The sequence below is a fragment of the Anarrhichthys ocellatus genome, unplaced genomic scaffold (assembly GCF_004355925.1).
Source record: "Anarrhichthys ocellatus isolate YVR2014 unplaced genomic scaffold, GSC_Weel_1.0 scaffold32, whole genome shotgun sequence".
NCBI lineage: Eukaryota > Metazoa > Chordata > Actinopteri > Perciformes > Anarhichadidae > Anarrhichthys > Anarrhichthys ocellatus.
Genome location: NW_022280062.1, coordinates 3,912,567 through 3,929,162, shown reverse-complemented (window position 1 = coordinate 3,929,162; position 16,596 = coordinate 3,912,567).

Genomic DNA, 16,596 nt, shown 5'->3' with positions numbered 1-16,596 from the left:
TAGGTGATTTCTCTGCTATGTTTCTCCATTTTCATCCTATAAAAGCACTGACAAGTCAAAGCTTGAGTTTGTCTTTTTCATTCTATTTTTTCCATTTGTTTTTCAGCATAGCGTATTGGATCACACACAACCCACACCTGCTGGAAACATGTTCTGTTTCCAGTGGGTGTGGGTTCCCGGATGACAGATAAATAAATAAGCAAATTAATAAATAAACAAACCTAGAATCCAGAGTTTCCAACAGGTGCATATTGAATAACGTACACCGGTCAAGTTGGAAGTGGCTGATGCAAGTTCCTGTCACCTGCACTTCAAATACTGTCTATGCCGGGCTACCTACCTGCTGCTCTACTAATCAGTATGACTTGAACTATGTGTAAGTCTTAGCAAACAATTTATATGTGCCTTTACGCTGCAATTTTTGTTCCCTCCCAAAATAACCAGTAGGTGAGCCCATGGAAGGTGGGGTATAGGACTCTGTTCTTCGCAGCAGAAAACATGCTGTAGTTCACATTACCTGTGCAATGCAAGAGTTTATGTATTAACTAAATTATGTATTAACCAAAATTACAGACAATTAATTAAATGAGAGACTTTTGCATAAAATAAGTACTTACTGTGGTGTGGTCTAGAACTGCTCCTCTAGACCTTTCTCTATGCCTCGGAACTAAGGTGACCAGTCCGAAGAATTCGGTCCCGAATCCCGAATCGTGTCCTGTTTGTCACAAAAGTTAGACTAAAGACAAATTTGATAAATTAAAGCCTAATAGAAAATTAGATAATGATTGTTGGGAATGAATTATGGCTGCTGTAGTTTTTTTTGCCGTGTACAGTGCAGCTACTATGCAGCGATGCATAGCTATGACCTTGTTGAATTAAAACATTTACAGAGGGAAATTAAACCATCCATCGCTGACAGAGCCCGGTGATCCGAGACCTGGCAAGCACAGGTGAAGCTAATTTTGTGACCAATGTCTCAGTTCCAGCAAGTATCCCTGTAAGCCTACAATACCCGCACACTGGAACTTGCTCACCTAAATGGAATGCAGCAGTTTTTAATGTTATCACCTATACCTTTGTTTTTCCTGCTAAGGCCCGCCAATATGTCTGTTGTGAAAAAAATAGATTTTGGCTAGCATTAGCTGGCAGCTATAGCACTATCAGCTCTGTACATGTCCACACCTGGAAGCTCTATCTTGACCAAACTGGCTAGCTGTTCCAAAGTCGCACACAGGATTAAAACCAGAGACGAAATCATGAAGCAAAACTTGGTCGTTTGGGAAGCATACAGCCAGAAAAAGGTAAGGCACATAACTCCACTTCATAAAAAAAACCACAGGCATGTGGATGCAAAACAGAATTAAGGTTGCGACATTTAGAAAACACAATCAGCTGCATCTGAGTTCTCCTCTATAACTACTGAGACTAATTACTGACAAGGAGCAGCTGGGTGAGCAGGTGACCGGCTCAGGTGATGAGCAGGAGTGGGAAAACTCCTGGTGGGCAGGTGAGGAATGACAGGTCAAAAGCAACAGTTGAGGTAAGTATGCCAAATGGATGGAGGAGAAGAACAAACAATATAAAAGACACATGGCATCTTAGGTGGGAAACAGCACATTTACTGCTGCTGCTCATTATGTAATCTTGCTACATCCACTTGAATATATTCACATAATTAAAACATTTTCACCTGTGCTGTGTCATGTCAAAATGTCTACCGTGGAAAAGGCCGACAGATATTTTCACAGCAGACGTGTTGACTTGTCTTTGCATGAAAAGCACAGGTGATACTAATAATGTTAACGATGGCTCTGTTTCAAGTGTCCAGGTAAGCCGTTCCAGTGAGGCAGCATGCTCAATACAACAACCCTGAAACTAGACACCTATATTATTACTATAATGGTATAATTACACCTGTTGTGCTTTTCCTGCTAAAGGCCAAAATGTCGGCTATAAAAAAGGTCATTTATATATATTACCTACTAATGTTTCCAACAGGGGAAAAAGAGACCAAACTTAGCCAAACTCAGTGTAGTTTTTCCATCATTCATTGATGTCATTGTTACATGAAAGGGGGTGAGTTGAAGGTTCACCACACTTGTTTACCAGGTGCATATTCAGTATATTTATTCTTTTGTTAAGTAAAGGATACAGAACACACTGGGATGTATTCTAAAGTCATGCCACTGCGACTGACAACATTAAGGTGAATAATTGGCGAGTGTTCCTTTAAGGGTGGGTAATTGGAAAGGCGATGGTCTGGAACATGAAAAGAGAAAATCAGCCAGAGGCATTTTGTGTTTTTTGGAAATCTTGAAATAAGTATTTATTTTTCTTTACAAATAATTCATTCAGAATAGATAGAAGTAATAATTGTAGCTAATGGTGCCAGGCTTTTACATGTCTGCAAATGGATTTGGATTTAAAATATTAAAGTTTATTAATCTCATTGCTGGTTTGATCCTAAATTAGGTAATTAATACAGCATTGTTAATACAGTAGCTTGTATAGATGTGGAAATGGATCTATGATCTTAAAAAAGGTATACGGAATCAAGGATTTTTACATTACAAGTGTAGAGTCATGCAAGAGTTATTCCCTATTGTTTACTAATATAATGATATGCGGCTCACATTGTGACTTGTGTGAAACCCACAGTGCATAAAACAAACATTTATCACCAGATAACACCATGCTGGATAGGTTTATCTCAGCAGGGTGTTTCCCCATTAGTCTGTGGAGAAATGGCCACCAAAAGGAATTGTTTCTTCACCCCCTAATGTGTAACATCATTCTTAAAATTCAAATATCCTATTCCAATTCAATAGATGGAGAGAAAGGGGATGAGCATCTGAAGGAAAGGCCCCGGACCTGCCTGGGCATACTAAACAGATTATACATATGCGGAGGGGCCAGCACTCCTCTGTGAATAGAGAGCTATGGATTTGCCCAGACTGTCTCTGGCATTTTAATCCAGTGTGGAGATTAAAGCAGTAATCCACCTTCATTTCAAATAAATTCATGCATACTGTACATCAGGTCCTCACCGTTGTAGGTGTATTAATATCGTTTGGAGAGTTTTCATAAATATTGTGGAGATACATTTCTATTGAAGGACAAACACAATGTACAGCAACATGTCTTTTTTTCCAGGCAACAAGATCATTTATACAATTTGAGTGGAGGAGGAGTGGGTTTGCATGTTGTGTGTGACGTGCATCGTGATTTTTTTCATATAGAAAGTTAATCAGAAATCTCTTGTGCTGATGATCTATAAAGGCTAAGCATATCTATTTAAGTCATTTGAGTTAGTTTTACTAGAGTTTGGCCAAGTTCGGAATCTACCCAATATTCCCAGCTGCAGCTGCAGAGAAGCCTGACACACCAAACGTTTTAGAGTGAGGAGTTTTGGATCTTTGAGCTCCAATGTTTAATCCCCTCAGGCAAAACATAGACCTGTCTTTCAGCTGTTGCTTTGAATGTTTCTAAATACTAGTAATCTTGTAACACAGATAGCTACTGAACTCAATGTTGTGACATTGTCTTGTGTGCTGTAATGCTGGTGCTGTATTTGTGCTTGTGGCAAGCACACGCAGAAAGTTTGATATTTGGCTTTTTTTTTGTCTGCACCATAACTTAAGGAGAAAAGGTCGTGATCATGGCTGAAGGAGATAAATGTTGACTGGTGGTGCAGCTTCAAGTCCCCTTCCAGACAAAAATGTGTTTCGCTTAATGTCCCTTCACTTAAGCTTTGTTCTGCAGAGTGATGTATGTGCAGAGTTTGGAGGCTGCTGACAAGTTAAGTTTCTCTGCCAATCGTGGTCCAGTTTACAAATTACACAAGTGTGATATGGAAACGTTAAACCCCCAGTAAAATATGCTGAGAATTTACCTTCCTGCACATGAACATATTTCTAGATGTAGAACCTTTTGGGAGAGTGTCTATGTTCCCTCAGATCAGCAACTCCGCTGCCAGTGAGGTAATGTTTTCCCCAGTCGGTCTGTTTGTTTGTTTGTTTGTTTTTCTGTCTGTCTGTTATCGGATATTGTTGGTGCTGCTTCTCAAAAGGTTATAGACATTTGTTTGTTTGTTTTTCTGTCTGTCTCTTTTTGGATATTGTTTGGCGCAATATCTCAAAAGTAATAGACAGATTTGAACATGGGCCAAGGATGATGCCGAGGGAACATGGGGCCTAATTTTGGATGGACAAAAAGTTCATGAGGGAACATGGCACTGACCTCCATTTTTTTGCAGGGGGAGAAGTAGTTGATGTCAGATTTTTTACCAGTACTTTTATATATTTCTTAAAAGATGTCTGAAGGGGATCTTTAATATTGGAATTACATATTAGACAATTCTGCAGCACACACTTTAGGTCCAATGTCAACACTCGAGGCCTATGCAGAAAGTATTGCCCCTCGTATAGCGAGGCAGAAATAAGGGTTAGGAGGTCGGGTTGGAGGGTGGGCATCTTGTGTGTCAGATTTTCATGGATACCAGAGGAAGTCCAACTATTAATTCATTTCCCAATCATTTTGTAATTTTTTTCCACAATCTGAGCCCCCCCATTTCCAGTCCCTTTTTACTGTCAATCTTTACACAAACAGCACACCATAGCCTTGTTATCCAAAATGAACACCTGAAAGGTTCCTGAACAATTTATTTGTAACCTTTTTTTTTATCCAACTTGTGCTCACCATGGTGATGGTACTGCCTGTATGATATCAGCCATAACACTGTACTGTATACTGTATTGATCAGTGTAGGAACATTCTCTGTTCACTTGTCCCCCTCACAGTGAGGTTAGAGCTTGAGGTCATCCAGAGAAAAATACACTTGGAGGGAGTCTTGGTCTCACTAAAACACACTTCGGTAGGGGCTTGACAGAGGCAGCAATATCCATCCATCCATCTATTTTGAGGTTTGCCATGCACGTGGGAATGTGAAAAGGTAATAAAGTATCTTCTTCACTCCCTGTCAAAAGGACACTATGGGACAAATCTTTCCTTTGTGATAGCCTCAGTCAGTCAGGATCTCACTGCTATCAGCATGCTCCGTCTCTATAATCCTGCCTTATTCAAATGGTGACTGTTCGCCAAATGTTGGTATGTTTTATTAAGTACTCATGTCTTTGGATCCACTTGGCTGGATCATGGAAGTGGATGAGACACCGCCACAAAAATCAATCACAAGTTTAGACACATATTGGAAGTAGACTTGAATTAGACTCAAACCAATTTCAGCTAATCTCATTTGTGATTTTTTAATAATATAAGCATTTTTGTATCTGAATATATTGTAAATAGTCAAAGAAGTGTTTGGGAAGAATTAGAAAAAAAGTGCCTTTGCTAAAATATTCGTGCATAAATGATTCTGGAAAGGAAAGCATCAGAGCTTAACTGCTGCATTAAACATTTATTTAATAATGATCACCAGTACATTGGGATCATTTGCATTGTTTCGTGGCATCCTTATAGAAAATACCCAAGTGCAGTCGTGTATATATTGTCGACACTGTATAGATCATTACTTTTAGGAGTAGCAAAGAATTGTGCATATAATTAGCTGGCTTTTCTATTCAAGTTAATGATTTTTCATCACCAGGACAATAAAGATGATATCCATGTCTCAGTATTGTTTTGTATTCTTCCTATAGTATTAAATTAATGAATTCGACCAGTCTTAATCCAATATATCACTATCAGAGTAAGGCCACTGGTGGGCTGAACTTGCTAACGTAATAAACTGGATCTTTAGAATTTAGGTCACACTTCATTTTTCAGCTGATACTGAAAATACATTTATATTTAAAAATATAAATACCCTCTATTGTGTGTATGGCTTGGATCACTTTTCCTCAAGTCTTAAGTGGACATCTTTTTTTCTGCTCTGTGTGCCATCTTCAGCTCAGAGGAAAGCCAACAGTCGGGAAAAGCCAAGACGGCAAAGTTTTCAAGAGGATTACAGGCAGACTTTGTCAAACAACCCAGGACAAGGAAATCACTTTCACTAATCCCACTCTCTGATGTCCGCCCCACAAAATGTCCCTTTCATCAGCAATAATTGAACATTGAGCAGACTACCATTGTGCTGGAGTCATTTCCTTTGCCTTTAGCCTCTTGACTTTCAAAGTATCTTGTCTCTCTGTCCTGTCTCAGATTTGGAAAATGTCAGTGCTCTGATATTGTATGTTGAGTGATTCACCTACAGTGCTGCAGCCTATTTACAATTTTGGGTCCACATCTAAATTAACCATTTCAATGTCAGTTTCTTAAATCCATTACTTAGTTGACAGTTTGCTAAGCCCTGCCCCTTAGTTGCTGTTGCTACACCTGTCAAACATTTCGTTTTGCACACACGCAGTTTACAGTGATAGGTCTACCTCTAAGTTTTCTAAAACAGTGGGTTCTGTATTTCAGACAGAGTGCGACAAATTCAGGCGTCTTCTTTCTAGGCGCTTACCATCGATTTTGCTGTCTAAAATAATGACTATCGCGAGCAGATTTAATTAGCTGTAGCTAGAAAGCTAATTGCTCAAACTAAAAGCTCCATGAGTTGGTTGAAAAAGCTGTCTCTAGCTGACTTTTCAATTCTCTTTCTTTATATTTCCAGCTGAGTTGTTTTGAAATGTGAATCCTGCAATCTTGTTTTTTCCTCCATTATCTGGCTGCTCCCGTTTGCGATCGCCACAGGGATTATCTGTTTCCATCTAGTTGGTAACACGGGCTTTGACCGAGCCGGTGTGAGAATCAGATTTTGTGATCCGTTTCAAGTTGGCATAGGTTTTACGCAAGACCCCCATTCACAGCGTCCATGTGAGGGGATATATGTGAATCTTGCAATAGGGGTCAATATGCACTCACATGATGTCATGCCAAAAGATTGAGACTGAGGGCCATGTCCCAGACAAAAAGCCAGCATCCTCACCAGCTGATGATCCATGTAAAAGACATGGGAAAAATGTCTTCATATATTTGATTGCTTAGCTCACACTGATCATGTTTTAAAACCACAAACTTAATGATATGCTCCTTGGCTTTGGAAGTTCCGGTCAGTTACTACGGTAGATTGTAAGCTAGTTAGCTGCTAACAATGTCAGCTTATGTTAGAGCAAACACACAGATTAGTAAGTTTCATACACTTCTACTCTTGTGTTTTTTGTATCTTACAACAGCCTTGTGGAGAAATCCAACGCTTGACAGACGTGCTGTGCCAAGTTACGGTTACTAAACTATTATTGGACAATTGCTGTTTGGGGAAGAGGTTTAACAGATGGTCAGTTCTCATTCTCTGTGTAAAATTCGGCAAGATATTTCAGTTTAAACCTCGGGTATCTCAATTCAGCAGTACCTGCATGTGAACCAAGATTTCAAAGTGCTCTATCCCAAACTGAGTTAGTGAAATGTCAAACTGGGCTTTGGGTATTGCTCATGCATTTACAAGGAAGGACAGGGTGTTAAAGTTTATACATTTGGGCTTGTTGTTTTGTCTTGTTCCCCCCGGCAGCAGGGAGTTCTCAGGCCCTGCCATCTTCGCACGTGGTTTAGCCTGGGGCACTTTAAACCTCCTCCACGACAACCACACAAACACTCGCTTCTCTCTTCCTCTCCCACTCTATCTCTCTTTTTCTGTGTCCGTCACTCTCTCTCTGTCTCTCTCTCTCTGTCTCTCCTTCTCTCGCTCTCACCTTATTTCTTCCTCTGTTCAGTGTTCAGCTAGTGAATCCCTCAAGTCTATACCGGACCACTTCCTTTGACACACACAGGAAAAGGATGTCTGTCAGCCACTGCACTGACAGGATGAGGCCAAGCTTCCCCCAAAAGTTGTGTGGGTGTACGTGAGTATAGATTGAGCTGTGTGAATGCAGTACTTCCTTGCACGCTTTTGCATCTATGCAATGTCACATAAGCAAGGATGAAATCCTGTGTCATATTTGATTTGAGGTTTGTATGTGCTTTAACTAAAGTCATCCCTCTCAGTAGGAGTTCATTATGTTTTTCATCACTTTACATCTGCTTGACATTGATGGTTTCCGTTTTATTCAAAAGATTATTCAATCGTATGAGTCACAAAGAAGATTGGCTGTGGTGGGTGTGTATTTTGAGTGTGTTTCATAGTATGATTAATGGACACGATGGGGCGACGGCTGTTGTAAAAGAAGCTTCTTAACCCTCAATTAGAGCCGTAGACTGTTTACAAGAAAATTAACATAATCGCCATGACGTCACCCATTGGTTTTGGGGCTACAGTTTTGAAGCCTTCAGTTCGACATTTTGGCCATCACCATCTTGTTTTTTGAAGCCAGAAGTGACACGAGAGAGTGTAGATCAGCACAACTGAATGAGACATTTTAGGTGACAAAAATGTTACAACTAACTTTCATGAACTGAAATCACACAGTGAAAGGGTCAAAGGTCTAAGTTGAAAACACAGACACCACCCTGATCGGACAACACCATGGTACGGACCTATCAATCACAAGGTAGCCACAACATAAAGCCTGCCCTGCGTAATCGTCTATTGTCCTGTGAATGGGACCATAATTTACTAAATACATCATGCCGTATTGAAGATGACTTAAAACTAGCGATTGAGACGATAAACTCATGTTTACATTGTTTACTGAGGTAATAAATCAAGTGAGAAGTAGTGTAATTTTCTCATAGACTTCTATACAATTAGACTTTTTTTGCATCCAGTGCTGGCTATAAAAAAAAGAATAGCGGTTTAAAGCACTTCCGCTTCATTGGCTTCACTTTTCAGACCCAGAGGGTGCCGCTTGGTTTGAACCCTATTTGTCATTACAATGTTTTTATCACAATTGATAAATTGTTCCCTCTTTGATTGCAATGTGTTCCTAATTTAAAAAAAGGTTTGAGTTAGGTAGGATGTACACACATTTGCGTTCAGCAGCACTGTATGTGAGTGCCAGCATTGTTAGGTGATACACAGCGGTTGAGTGACAAATTCACAAACAGCAGTATTCACTCAGCAATTTCATTAAAATGTAATTGTCAAAGACAGAATTATGCAGATGATCAATTAGTTCTTTATCAAAGTCAAAGTGGATTAAAGCAGTCAATATCAGTTTCGAACAGCAACTGAGATCATTTCTCTTAAAACAGCAATTGCATTACTGTCCTCTCGCTTTGAGAATATACAAGTGGGCAGTGCGAGATCATATACTGTATTGGAAGGACAGAGAGGATTTACAAATGAGTCACAAGATGATTGTCTACTACTGTACCGTTGCACCTTCACAAAATACTTGAAAAAACACTGTTTGACTTTGCTATTCTCTTCAAGGGCATTACTCCATCCTTACCTCTTCGTCTCTGCAGGCTTGACTGGTGCAATGGAACAAAAACGTTGACACTTTGTTTCGACAAATGACAAATGACAAATGCATAAATCATTCAGGCTCTGCCGTGTAGAGATTTCAGTTTGACACAATCTCAGGATGTTTGATGCTCCACTGATGAAAACGTCCATGGAAGCCCACGGAAGGTTCATGCCATCGCTGATGTGCTAAAATAGTCACTCTTGTTAATTAAATCTATATCATCATAAGACCCAAAACAATGTGAGATGCATCTTACTGAAGGACTGGTCAATATAATTCAAAAATATATACCGTGAATCCTTAGACTAATGCAAGAGTAATTCAGTTTACAGTCTCATTGTGACTTTATTGCACCTATATTGTGCTTGACCTCAACAGTGAAAGATTCCTATTTCTGTCAGAGGTTAGTATTCCTGTGTGAAGTGAAACAATATGTGAGATTTCCAGAGAGAGTCCCTCTTATTGAATGAAGATATATGATAGTACTGCAGCCTAGGTAATATTGTAAACACGCCATCCCAAAGTGGGTCAATATTTGCTCTTTGCCGAGATAACACAATGAAAATACAGAATAATTAATCTTTTCAACAAAGCCATTTCTCCTACTTTCATCGAGTTGCAAAACAAGCAACATTTCAATTGTTCGCATAGTGTGAAACGCAAATACAGTAAATCCAATTGCTTGCATTTCAGTTACTGTATTTCCCAACAACACCAATATCCCACTGATGCACTGATCCATCTTCAAGCCCATTCAATTGTCTATTTAGCCAAACGTATAATTACTCGTCTGTAGGCCAAGTGTGTTAATTAGGATTCCTTACACACAATTTAAATTGCCCCATAAACAATTTGTAGGAACCATTAGAGCATCTCATGAAGCGATTCACTTAATGAGGGGGCGGGATGGGAATGTTGAGATGATGAGATGGGAGGTTGTAGCGAATAAGCACCATCCCGTGACATTGGGGAAATAGACAATTAGATCTTGGCAAGCTAAACTGCCATACAATTACATGATGGCTTGTTTGAAATCAATATAATGAGCTGCATGAAGAGTGTTGTAACATTTTAGTTTTTACAGAAACAGATGGAAATAAGCCCTCGCTTGTGCTATTTATGAATGAGTGCTTGTATTGAAAGCAAAACACTGAGAGCACACTGTATCTCACTGGTGTTATCAAGTGAGAATCTTCCCATCACCGATGTGTTAAAGTTGGTTCATGACGCCGCCAGAAGGCTAAACAGTATTTGTGTGAGTGGAATTAATTAATCTGCGTAGCAGCTGTCCCTCATTTATGATAATTGATTTACCCACTCACAACCCTGCAGTTATAGATCAGCATCACAGAATACATATCAAAAATAACCCCGTCAGTGTACTCGGATCCTTTACTTGAGAAAAAAGAATATTAGTATAGCAAAATGTTCTTAAAGTAGTAAAAGGAATAGTATTTGTTTTACAGAAAAATGTTATTGTTACAGAATATATGAAATACAATAAGGTGTAAGCAGCACGTTGAGCTAAACCAGGTAGAGCTGGATTCCACTACTCAATACACAGTAAGGTAATTTAGTCCTGTGGTTCCCAACCTAGAGTCCGGTCCCCTTTAAAGGGTCACAAAATAAATCTCAAATAATTAACAGGGTAGGAAGGAAGATAAATGTCTCTTTGTGGAATTACAACTCAAACCCTTCAGAAAGTACATTATTGTAGTTCTAATATTTAAATTGTATCGTATCATTTCAAGTGAAAGCCAAGTGAACAGTACAGTATGTCTTTTGAACTTCCAAACAAACCTTGAAGAATAAAACTTTGACCACAAGAGGTACTTTCATAACTTATTCACCAGCAAGCTAGGACTTGTGTTTTGACGCCTCACTTCAAAGTATCTGGATTCTTTTTCATGTCGGCATTGGAGGAAAGTCAAAAGGATGCCAAATGCAAAATCCGTCACCGAGGTCAAAGCTACTTCCCAAGATGACAGAGGGGTCGACAGATTCATTGTCAGTGCAGAGATACAATGCCACCTGTCCTTGAAATCCTGTTCTAAGCATTAGCTTTGTCTTTTCTATCCAGCGTGACCAGCTCTCTTTTCTCTTTAGCTGCACTTTCATCTGTTATTTAATGGAGGGATTGCCAACATGAAAGACGTGACCACTTTGCCTTTCATCACAATGACATCATCCCTCTGGGTACACCTGAGAACTTGTCTCATTAAAATGGAATGCTCTACGTTAAGCAGGAATCCTACATATCACTCTTGTTTTAGATAAGAGTTTATTCAAAAGCCCTGCTTAAACCTCTGCATTAAGAGTGAATGGGAGACGAGGTTGTTTTCCTCAATGCTTCCCATGCATGCAGAGAGAATACTGTCTTTGGTAACCCAAAAGTTGTGAAACAGCCCTAGTCGACGGGCAGTGACTCTCGGGAGTTTTCACGTTTTCAGGACTTGTGGGTTGCCTTCTAGACACGACTCATATTTGCCCAATACACCAAAGAATACAGGAGAGACTGCTCAGGGGCTTGCCAGATTTGTTCATGCCCCAGAGTCCGGCAGTACACACTGGTCTCGTTAGCCTGTGGATACTATTCATGGCCGCCTGCAGGCTACAGTTTGGTTAATAATTAGACAACGTTTTGAACCTTTAGTGTTTTGCTCTCCAATTTAAATCGGCCATGATGCAACATACACAGAAGTTGGAACTTTTTTTGTTCATTTTCTATAAAAACAATACACATGTAGCATCAACAAAAGTATTACAATAAGCTCATTAGAAACACTACTTGATTTCATAAGTTAGCAGTTTTATGTAGCCTAATGTTTTGGGAGGATAAGAAAGCATATTAATTGTTGTTGATTGTTTAATGTTATACACCACCCGCCATGTCACATTCCTTGTATGTGCAACATACCTTTGCAAATAAATGGTTTTAATTCTGATTCTGATATTGCCTTAATTTCACTCAATACCTGCATGTGATGTTACTGTGTTACATGTTGCTGGGTATACTGAGGCAACATAACACTCGAAACACCCAGCACTACACTATAACTCATTTTCTACAATAGTCAGTTTGTGCATGTTTGTGAGTGTTCACGGCATCCTTCTCACCTTCTCTGCTGTTATCTGCTGTTCCCTCAGTATCACAGTCCCAGAGTCAAAACCAAGTTTTTTATGGGATTGTTATCCCAACTCTGCAGTACTCTTATCTAGATCCAGATAAGAGCTGTAGGATCTGTCTATTTGTATTGGTCTCCAAGTACTTCAGGAAAAAATAAATCTCTGAGACACAAAAAAAAAGTGTCTACGTAATTTGTATTTATTTTGGACTATCTGTGTTTTTTAGGAAAGAGAGGACAAAGGTGCTGCTGGGTGCGTCTTCTTAATGCCATTAATTACAATGCTCGGATATGCAGTAACATCAGTAGTTTCACTTTATTAAAGATAACCCCTTGAACCGCTGCCCTGATTTTAAAAGAAACTCTCTTTTTCATTGAAGTAGAAATGTATTGCTGTACTTGGTTCCCCAGAGACTGTAAAGACATCTTCAAAAGAACACCTGCCCTTATCGGTGTGCTTGACCTATTTCCTCAGCTTCTTTGCTCCAAACCTCCCTCTGTACAGCTTGGGCTACAGAGGACAGGTAATCCCATTGACACCAGCAGAGACTGATGTAGTGCACCTGTGATCTGGTTATCGTGCCCTATCTTGATCGCAGATAAAGCTGGCAGCAAACCAGCAAGGTTTCTTGTGAGAGTTATAGGGCTGTCACACACCATTGACCAGTGTTTACCTAAGTGAGCACTAAACTGGATGTTATTAGGGACGACATTGCATGGCAGAGTTGAATAATGCTGCTGATTATGGCTACACTCATGGTATGTGTGCATGAATGTTACGCCGTATGGGAAGCAACAGAAATTCAAGGTAAAAGAGTGCTGTTGGCGTTTATGGAATCACTGTTCAAGAGATCAGAAGAAAATCTTGACTATATATTCTAGCAGCACAGTACGGATCATATTATATAAACAAGATTTCCGTACAGAACAACACACAAATCTGACTGGTGAGGGCTGCATTATGAAAACAAAGTTAAGTAAAGAAAATATAAAAGTAGCCTGAGCATGGTCAATGAAGTGGAACAGCTAAACATAAACAAACTTAAATATTGATGGAGAATGTGAGTCTCCTGGGAGGAAAGGCAAAGGCATCTTCTGGTGCCTCCGCGTCTGTCTGAGCTGCAGCGAACACGGGGAGCTTCTGCAGCTATAAAAGATGTGAAGTAGTAAATGCAGTCCCCTATCATTGCTGGGCATCTAGGAGCTTAACTCATTTTTTACTCATTTTAAAACATAATGTGCACTTTGTTTTATCACAGCCGTGCAACTCAATCCCTTCAAGAGTTGTCCACTCATTCAATTAATTGATTTTGCTGTCATCAGCCACTCTCTCCTGCGTGCTCTCTCTATCCTGTGCAGTCTCTCTTCCTCTCCGACCTCTCTGCGGGCACTTGATGGCAGCCGAACGGTCATGGCGAGGCCCAGCAGGTATTTAGGCTTTCAACGGCTCAGGATAATGTGCATCTAGTGCATGAAGCTAAAAATGTAGCTACTCAGGCCTCCCTAATTCATTTAGCAAAACCCAAGGAGGCTGCGCTCGTGATATGCAAAATCCATCAGCTGGCGGAAAGATTTCAGGCGGGAGCACACAGAACAAACTGCTTCCAAGAAGCTGAGTTGAGTGTGTGGAAGAGTTTAAATATACTGCCACAATGGCTGCTTCCCATTAGATCAGGCCTGATAAGTCACATATGAACGTCTATAACAAAAAAGGCAAGGGTGATGATTAGTGTCACTATCAGATCAGATCTATTTTGTTTGGCTTTGGTGGTGAATTTCACCGGTTTGGGAGCTTTTTCTCCATGATGGTTATTTTATTCTCTGCTACAATCAAGCAGGTTGGATCTCCTGCAAAAGCCTCTGGGGTTGTGCAGGAGATGCTCATCTTTTTTGCGAAGGAAACCAGGGCAACCACCTTCTGACAACTCCCTCGACTCCCGTGGCTTATAGAGTCAGTCAGAGAACACATGCGTACACACAGGCACACGCCAACACATACTGTAGATGGTGGGAGAGAAGCACACATGCATAAAGATGCTGGCAGACGGACGGATAGGGAGTTAGCAAAGACACAGACAAGTGTGATGTAAGTGCAATTCATAGCTCACTGTTTGTTATTACTCACACAATCCTATTGCCTCTCTGTCAATGTGACAAATCCCGGGACCATTTGAAATGATACAACTATTTTCAACCTTCTCCTAAGAAATGTTTTATACCCAACTTGATGTTATTGAATTCACAACTTCTAGCATGGTGGGTTTTATTAAAAATTGATTGAGGCTCATCTACCCAGATGTATTTGCTATGCATTAAAGAAAAAAAGTAATCTGCAGACTTTTTTTTATGTATTCACAATCTCTCACCAAATTTGCTCTCGTGGCGACAGAGGTATTGAGGCCCGTCTTTGACTGATGTGCTGTGGCACGAGTTGTCTTCGGCTGAGATGCGGACTGTGGAGGGTTTTGACAGTGTTCTCTCCAAATATCCTGCTCCGAGAAGAGCTGATCAGAATAGACGCCTCTCTCAGCATTGCTAAGCGAGCTCCACATCGCAGTCTGTCACCACTGTCAGAAAGTGGGGACCGCAGTTGGATGCTCACTTTACGACATGGCGATGGCCTGTAACATATTGTTGCACTCTCAGATATGTCAGTTTTTCTTTTCATGCCTAAAGTATGTGTAGGGACTATTAAGTGGATGGGAATGGCCAAAAATATATATATATATATAAATATATATAAATTCAGAATTATTTGATGTCCAAGTACAAAAGTACAAAATATGACACATAGCCTTCTATTAGAAGCAAAGTGGAACATACCTGTGTGTGTGTGTTGCTGTATTACTTACTGGTTTATCCAGCCAAATGTTAGTAGTTCTAGGTTTGTGAAGTGAAAAGTTATGATCACTATGCCTGCAGGTATTAAAGTATAGTTATTAAAGAATCCCCCACAGCATATGATAGTGCTCACTTAAAGTACCTCAATGAAGTGTTTCTTCAATAAAACGTTTTCTGTCTTAATACATAATATACTGGAGTGCGTCAGATGACATTCAACATTTGCTCAATCAGTCCCTTGGAAGTATTGTTACATCCCAAACAGACATGGAATGTCTTTTTCAATCTTATATGTTTTACTCCAAAGATATCCACTGTGAAACAAAACACACGAGAAATCAAGCCAACACGGAAGTGCAAATAAACTGCAGTTCCTCGAATGGCCACTTCAAAATAGCTCATAATATTGATTCCAAGAAAGAAACTAATAGCTTCCAGTGTGCAAGCTCTGTTTTGAACAGACTTTATTGGAATCAAAGGACAACAAGGACCTGACAAGCTGATCAGCCTTTGTCAATTGCAGAGTGCATGTATTAAACCATGGTAAATGAAAATGCTTGCGTGTTTAACAATATTCAACCATGAGATGGATATATCAACAATTAATCATCATTGTACAAAACACACAGGTACCACCTTTATGGAGAGGTGGACTGCTGCCATTTAATTGATGTTATCTTATTGCATGCATCTTTGCATATCATCTTTGACATTTTTGTCTCGTCTTTGGTCACTAAAATCTAAAATTCACAATCTGTCCTAACAACCTTTTCTGTGGCCATTTAAGTCTCATTTATCTAAAGACAGCCAGAAGGTAAACCACAAAGTACATGCTGCGTTCCTGCTGAGCCCTCTGGTGATAATAGCCTCCCAACTTTCAGGTGATAACAATAGATTGTGTGAATTAACAAAAGTTAAGGAAGGCAAGAAAGAGTCATTGGGGTAATAGGACCTTGTAATAATCTCATTAAAAAGAGGGGGATGAGCACAGGGACGAGGCTGTTATCCCACTCCCTTCCCTACTAAAGAGATATTTATTACTTAAGTCGTGCAGTGTTTTTGTCATCAGCACTTTGATTGGGACTCGGTGTTTGGCTGCTGGGCAGGATGGCCGAAGAGAGCTCCCATCAACACTCAGGTGAAGTGAAATCTCAGACTGACGGAGCTTTCCCTGGTGGCTCGGCACCACAGCTAATGGCCTTGCTCGGGGCCTGCCTGGGCATAGCTTGTCCATACAATTCTCTAAAGTTTTGCCACTTGCCAGTTCCCATCTGGAGCCAATTCAT